Raw genomic sequence first — 7667 nt, 5'->3', positions numbered from 1 at the left:
TCTCTGAAAAAGCCCCTATAACTTCTACCGCTTAAGGCCGTTTGCACATTGTCTGGTTTATTCTAACTCCCAGTTAAACATCTTTATCGACACCCAGCGTATAACATACCTCCAGTTAGCGTTAACTAGACATGGTGCAAATTACCCATAGACTTTGTTGCTTTTCCCATTTTTCCTTATCTTATTTATTTAGTTTTGTTTTCCAATGAATACATATCACTTTCACTAAATTAGCAATACATTAAGTTGTTTGCACAATATTGGACAGGTGTGTCTCTGTATGTGTAAAAATATGAAGATTTAGGGCAACATGAGTTTTGCCCGTATGCATTCCCCCGTAGCCTTCGAGCCATTTAACGAAATATTTACTGATGGCGTTCTCTTTTCTCGAAAAAATGTCACCTTCTTATATAGCAACATTATCAGAGTGCATAATTTTAAAGAAAGACCACGCAAGAAGCCTGTGAAGATGCTGAGAAAAGAACACGAAAACTTCATAGCCCTGGCGCAGGGTGGAATTAACGCAACATTATTTCGAGAAGAGAAAGCGCTATGATTTTCTGACGGTGTCTTCGAGTCTGGGGTTGTACCCGTTACTCTTTGAATAGTGTTTGGTTTCCTGATTACTTACAATAGTAAATAACGGCAGCAAAAATCACTGGGGAATAGATGCGTCGTTAAATATTTACTTATAGTTTAAATCTTCCATGTAAACTTACCAAACAAAAACTGTTATATCGCCGAAAAAGCAGGATCAGTGGCAGCGAACCACAGACGGAGTTGCAGCGACAGGAAGCACTTACCAAAACAACTATAAGTCCTTGGGGAAATCTCTAAAGCGATGTTTTTTGCCGAATTAATGTTGAAATTTCTAATTTAATTTTCAGTTGCCAACGAATAAGAATAGAGTAAATGTCAAAGAATTGTTCAGTGATTGCAAATCAGTTTTGGAATAGGCAATTAGGTAGTTTAGTACTTTTTAAAGGCGGTAAAATGTAGTTTTTTTAAGAGGGAAACATCGATTTAGCTAAGGGAGCCAAGATGGCGGATTAGAGCGAGAACGCTGTCAATATCCAATACCTTGTATTATTCAACCATGATGGAAAACATAATTAATTTCTTTCTAGTAATAGATGTTTGGTTGCAAAAGTTACCAAAATGAAATAAATGTTACCAAATTACCAAACCGCTTAAAAGTTACCAATTTTGGTAGAAAGTTACCAATTGTGGCAACCATGTTTCCAATTAGCTTATGACATAACACCCGATTTACATGACTCAAGTACTTGAAAGCAATTCTCTTTTGTGTTTTCTATTTGCTTTTACACGTTTCAATTCTGTTGAATTCAAGTTTTTGGTTCTTTAAATGGGAAGCAACGAAAATGCCAAAAGCAAAGCAAGAAAGTTGAAACGACTTGACGGTAGAGACATCCGCGGATGCGAATGCGGTTCCGAATATCTAACAGCTAACATCCGCGGATGCGGATGCGAATGCAGATGTCAGGTATTTTTAAGAAACAATTAGAATCTAGCACAATGGCGAGATCGATGTTTAAACAGCGCTTACAAGCCAAACCAGATGTGTCAGGGTTTTCCAAAGCTTTTTAAAAATAATTCTTCATTCTCATTCCTTTGGCTGTTTCAAAATTTGGGGAATCTGTAACTTCATCAGCGTTTTTCGATTTTAGTTTTTGTTATTAATTTTTAATACTTTCTCTGCGACGGGTTTGAAAAATGTGTGCTTATAGCGTGCTAAATAGGTGGATATGGAAAATAAATTATTATTTTCCAGGAATGAAAATTTTGAACAAAATTCTGTTTTCAAAGTCGTGGCTGCCAGATGAATCGGATCAGAATATTGTTATTTAAAAAAAACACCCTGTTTTTATAAGCATTTGAATCTCAGATAGTTACGTAATTCTTATCTAATTAAAGGTCAGACCTATAGCTTTTTAATTATTTGAACATTGATTCTATTTATAGCCAGACGTTGATAATTTCCGCTGGAAATCCCTATTGAAGGAGCTTACTCTTTGACTTTAAATCGCAAAGAAGGGGCAGTTTTACCACAGAAGTTTTTAGCCAAGGATCCAATGTATATCCCTATAAGAAAGATAAGATAAAATATTGCTCAACAAGTTAACAAAATTACTGTTTTTAAAATTTTTGCTAAAAATAAATTCCCCAAAGAGCCCCATTTGAAATTATTGAAACGAATATATGTAACATAAAAGCAAATCACGAAAATTTGGTTAAGAATTACAGTGCACACTTTCTTCTTTTGTGTCCAGTAGTTTTTTAAGATTGGTCCAAAAAAATCTTAAAAAAGAAAGAAACCAACGCAGGTATTTAAAGCACAGAAAAAAAATATCATTAAAATGACTATGTTTTCTTTGACGTACGTCAAAGGTCAAGTAGAAGTGGGAACCCATTGAAAGCTCGGTTATATAACATAAGAAATAATAGTGGTAATCATGATACGTCGCAAAGTTGTTGCAAATGTCGCATTTGTCGGAAAATTTGCCACCTTGCGACACAGCTGATTACTTTTGTATGGAAACTTTCTTGCGACAAAATTGCGACATTGCCATAGTATTTGAGGTGGCAATCATTGCAAAGTCAAAGTTGCGAAACACATGTTTTTTTATTGTCTTCAAACACTTCAAAAAAAGTACATCAGTTAAATCTGCTTCAAAATATAATTGTAAAAATTTTTATTTTGNTAAATAGGTGGATATGGAAAATAAATTATTATTTTCCAGGAATGAAAATTTTGAACAAAATTCTGTTTTCAAAGTCGTGGCTGCCAGATGAATCGGATCAGAATATTGTTATTTAAAAAAAACACCCTGTTTTTATAAGCATTTGAATCTCAGATAGTTACGTAATTCTTATCTAATTAAAGGTCAGACCTATAGCTTTTTAATTATTTGAACATTGATTCTATTTATAGCCAGACGTTGATAATTTCCGCTGGAAATCCCTATTGAAGGAGCTTACTCTTTGACTTTAAATCGCAAAGAAGGGGCAGTTTTACCACAGAAGTTTTTAGCCAAGGATCCAATGTATATCCCTATAAGAAAGATAAGATAAAATATTGCTCAACAAGTTAACAAAATTACTGTTTTTAAAATTTTTGCTAAAAATAAATTCCCCAAAGAGCCCCATTTGAAATTATTGAAACGAATATATGTAACATAAAAGCAAATCACGAAAATTTGGTTAAGAATTACAGTGCACACTTTCTTCTTTTGTGTCCAGTAGTTTTTTAAGATTGGTCCAAAAAAATCTTAAAAAAGAAAGAAACCAACGCAGGTATTTAAAGCACAGAAAAAAAATATCATTAAAATGACTATGTTTTCTTTGACGTACGTCAAAGGTCAAGTAGAAGTGGGAACCCATTGAAAGCTCGGTTATATAACATAAGAAATAATAGTGGTAATCATGATACGTCGCAAAGTTGTTGCAAATGTCGCATTTGTCGGAAAATTTGCCACCTTGCGACACAGCTGATTACTTTTGTATGGAAACTTTCTTGCGACAAAATTGCGACATTGCCATAGTATTTGAGGTGGCAATCATTGCAAAGTCAAAGTTGCGAAACACATGTTTTTTTATTGTCTTCAAACACTTCAAAAAAAGTACATCAGTTAAATCTGCTTCAAAATATAATTGTAAAAATTTTTATTTTGCTCTAACGCGCGGCATTTTTAAAAAATTTTACATTTGCAATCCGGAGTTGCGATAGGTGGTTCATACAACTTTGTTCGCAAACTCCACTGCCACTTTGCGACGTCTTATGAATCGCACTAATATGTTTAAAGATATTTTTATTAAAGGTGATAAATATGACATTTGATCACTTTTGTTACACAAATACTCCCACGACCACAGGCAAAAATATTGGCTACAATATGTAATTTTTTTTTTGCCATATATACGTTTTATCGGTCCACTTGCAAAATATTCGCATTCGCAAAAGCTCCGCATTGATTATTGCGAATGCGAAAGCGAATGCGAATGTTAAAATTAATGCGGAAGCTCCGCGGTTGCGAATGCGAATGCGGATATTCGCAACAACCCTGGTACAGACGCATGTGTACTCGTCCCTTTCCTTCTCACCCCCTCTCTTCAACATGCGAGCAGAATTGAATTCAATACTTGAACTGTGTAAAAGCAGTCTTAGTTGCGATCAGGTACGAGTCCGGACTAGTCATAAGTAGTCCGATTTTACTGGAAGTTACCAGTTTTAGTCCGAAGATCAGCTATAGTGTGTTTGGCAACCAAATTGTAAACAAAATANTGTAAAAGCAGTCTTAGTTGCGATCAGGTACGAGTCCGGACTAGTCATAAATAGTCCGATTTTACTGGAAGTTACCAGTTTTAGTCCGAAGATCAGCTATAGTGTGTTTGGCAACCAAATTGTAAACAAAATAAAGTGCACTGTGCTAATGCATGTTGAAAAGTATTTATGGGTCGATTACGGATAGCAATGCAACCACGGATCGGTTGCAAGCTGGCAGCGCAACTGGAAGGAAAATTTGTATTACGAATGACAACTATCGTCAGTTGCTATAGAGTTATCGATAATCGAAATTTGACAGTGCGACAATCAGCAAGCGGCTGTAAACAAGCTGTGCGAGTAAAATTAAATTATTACAATAAAGAGTTTAAAGAAAGCAATAAAGCTAAGTTCATCACAATTATTTGTTTAAGAGGAAGAGAAGTGCATGAACGCGGCCTCAATCAGGCGACATTTAAAGGATAAATCCAATCCTCTAGAGCTTCCGCGTGCACTGTAAGCAAAAGTTAATGCTTTCAAGGTTTTTCTCTTATTATCGCTTTGTGTTAATTTTCAAAGCATATTGAGGACTTCCAAAAGGAGCTGTAGTATAATGGGTTAATAAACAGATGAATCTCTTCGTTCAACTTCAATACCTCCGCTCATAAAAGCTTGCGCACCTCACAGCAATGCCTTCAATTTGGAAAACTTCGTGTGTCGGTAGTTTTAAAAGAGGTGCTTCAGTTGATAAAGGAAAAAATTTGCAATCAGTGTTCGCTTTTGGTTCGCCAAAAGGGCGTACTCCACGGGAACTAAAATTTCAAGTTATTGTTTTGTTATTTTCACCATATTCTGTAAAAGCAAACTGCATTGCAAAATGTTAATATCGTTGAAATTACTTTTCAGTTTCCGCTCCTAAATACGCTCCAAAAACGTTCCCAGCAACCAANAAGCGAATGCGAATGTTAAAATTAATGCGGAAGCTCCGCGGTTGCGAATGCGAATGCGGATATTCGCAACAACCCTGGTACAGACGCATGTGTACTCGTCCCTTTCCTTCTCACCCCCTCTCTTCAACATGCGAGCAGAATTGAATTCAATACTTGAACTGTGTAAAAGCAGTCTTAGTTGCGATCAGGTACGAGTCCGGACTAGTCATAAATAGTCCGATTTTACTGGAAGTTACCAGTTTTAGTCCGAAGATCAGCTATAGTGTGTTTGGCAACCAAATTGTAAACAAAATAAAGTGCACTGTGCTAATGCATGTTGAAAAGTATTTATGGGTCGATTACGGATAGCAATGCAACCACGGATCGGTTGCAAGCTGGCAGCGCAACTGGAAGGAAAATTTGTATTACGAATGACAACTATCGTCAGTTGCTATAGAGTTATCGATAATCGAAATTTGACAGTGCGACAATCAGCAAGCGGCTGTAAACAAGCTGTGCGAGTAAAATTAAATTATTACAATAAAGAGTTTAAAGAAAGCAATAAAGCTAAGTTCATCACAATTATTTGTTTAAGAGGAAGAGAAGTGCATGAACGCGGCCTCAATCAGGCGACATTTAAAGGATAAATCCAATCCTCTAGAGCTTCCGCGTGCACTGTAAGCAAAAGTTAATGCTTTCAAGGTTTTTCTCTTATTATCGCTTTGTGTTAATTTTCAAAGCATATTGAGGACTTCCAAAAGGAGCTGTAGTATAATGGGTTAATAAACAGATGAATCTCTTCGTTCAACTTCAATACCTCCGCTCATAAAAGCTTGCGCACCTCTTCGATTTTTCGCAAAATGAAGTGCCACAGCAATGCCTTCAATTTGGAAAACTTCGTGTGTCGGTAGTTTTAAAAGAGGTGCTTCAGTTGATAAAGGAAAAAATTTGCAATCAGTGTTCGCTTTTGGTTCGCCAAAAGGGCGTACTCCACGGGAACTAAAATTTCAAGTTATTGTTTTGTTATTTTCACCATATTCTGTAAAAGCAAACTGCATTGCAAAATGTTAATATCGTTGAAATTACTTTTCAGTTTCCGCTCCTAAATACGCTCCAAAAACGTTCCCAGCAACCAATAAAATGTAGTCGCCTGTATACACACTTTGTAGCAACTGCAGTTGTCAGTTGAAAGTTGCCAGTTGCTATCTGTAATATCGTTTTGGCAACTAGCCACGCAACTGATGTTCGATTGCTATCGATAATCGACCCACTAATTAGTTGTTTAAGTGGATTCTAATGAATTTAAAAGTATTTTTGGTTATTTATATGTGTGAGCTGAATGTGTTTATGTATAAAATAAGCAAAAATTTACAGCCAAAATTTGGAGGTTATGTTGAAGTTGACAGAAGTTAAAATTTTTTACTAGAAAGCGATCCCGTACTTTTCAGTGTTAATTTCTCGCTCTGAGCGAATTTTTATTTTTTGAGAGTTTTACTAGTTTTAGTCCGAGGAACACGGGAGTGCACCTATTTTTTAATAGAAAGCGATCCCGTACTTTTCAGTGTTAATTTCTCGCTCTGAGCGAATTTTTATTTTTTGAGAGTTTTACTAGTTTTAGTCCGAGGAACACGGGAGTGCACCTATTTTTTAATAGAAAGCGATCCCGTACTTTTCAGTGTTAATTTCTCGCTCTGAGCGAATTTTTATTTTTTGAGAGTTTTACTAGTTTTAGTCTGAGGAATACGGGATTGCACCTATATTGTGGCGAATAGTCACGATTGAGAGAAATAGAGATTGCACCCATGGCGGTACCGCTAATCCGCCCTTTGTGAATTTGACAGAATCAGCTGTGTGCGTGACGTCATCTTGGTGCAATTGTTGATTGAGGAAAACCAAATAATGACCCCAGTGGTATTTGGAAGCTTTCGGGGGATTAGGTGTGACTTTTGCAAAGTGTGTGTTCTCTTTCTAGTAGATTAGATATCAAGACCCACGCCCCCTCCAGCTCAGCCCACTAACCCAAAAAAAAGGGCAAATAACTAAACATTTCCAATTTAACTATTTGTGCGTTAATACTTCTGCGTAGTTTTACACAATTATTGAAACATTAGTGGTATTCATCTAAACCGATAACTTTATCAAGCAGATAATCTTATAAGTTTACGCACTCTGTTACATGAACGACCCACACTCTCTTTTCGTTTACACATGCGACAATAGTCGTGTTTTCTTTGGTTATAGAGCTCAGTATCACTAACTTTATACTCCTAGCACGGGGATAAAGAAATTATAGAAACTACTTAGCTAAATTGGAAAAAATTATATTTACGAGATAATATCTATTTAAATAAATATACATATAACATAAAGGCTATTTATTTGAAGCAAGTTAAAAGAAACAATGGCAGAATGTCTGTTTGTGTATGAATTCATTTGTCTCGGCTACCAAACTTTGC

General features: G+C 35.9%; 2 long non-coding RNA genes across 2 annotated transcripts; both read left to right on the top strand.

The window, feature by feature from the left end:
* The first annotated feature begins 4600 nt into the window (after positions 1-4600).
* Positions 4601-4953, top strand: LOC108363683 (uncharacterized). The gene is made up of 3 exons (XR_001847646.1): positions 4601-4636; positions 4719-4798; positions 4862-4953. It is a non-coding gene; the product is annotated as an uncharacterized LOC108363683 (long non-coding RNA).
* A 725-nt stretch (positions 4954-5678) lies between these two features.
* On the top strand, positions 5679-6043 carry LOC108363682 (uncharacterized). Its single transcript, XR_001847645.1, has 3 exons — positions 5679-5726; positions 5809-5888; positions 5952-6043. It is a non-coding gene; the product is annotated as an uncharacterized LOC108363682 (long non-coding RNA).
* The last annotated feature ends 1624 nt before the right edge of the window (positions 6044-7667 follow it).

The sequence above is a fragment of the Rhagoletis zephyria genome, unplaced genomic scaffold, assembly GCF_001687245.7.
Source record: "Rhagoletis zephyria isolate East Lansing unplaced genomic scaffold, Rhagoletis_zephyria_1.1 Rzeph_scaffold_01335, whole genome shotgun sequence".
NCBI lineage: Eukaryota > Metazoa > Arthropoda > Insecta > Diptera > Tephritidae > Rhagoletis > Rhagoletis zephyria.
Note: the sequence above shows the minus strand (reverse complement) of the source record. Positions and strands in the feature narration are given on the sequence as shown.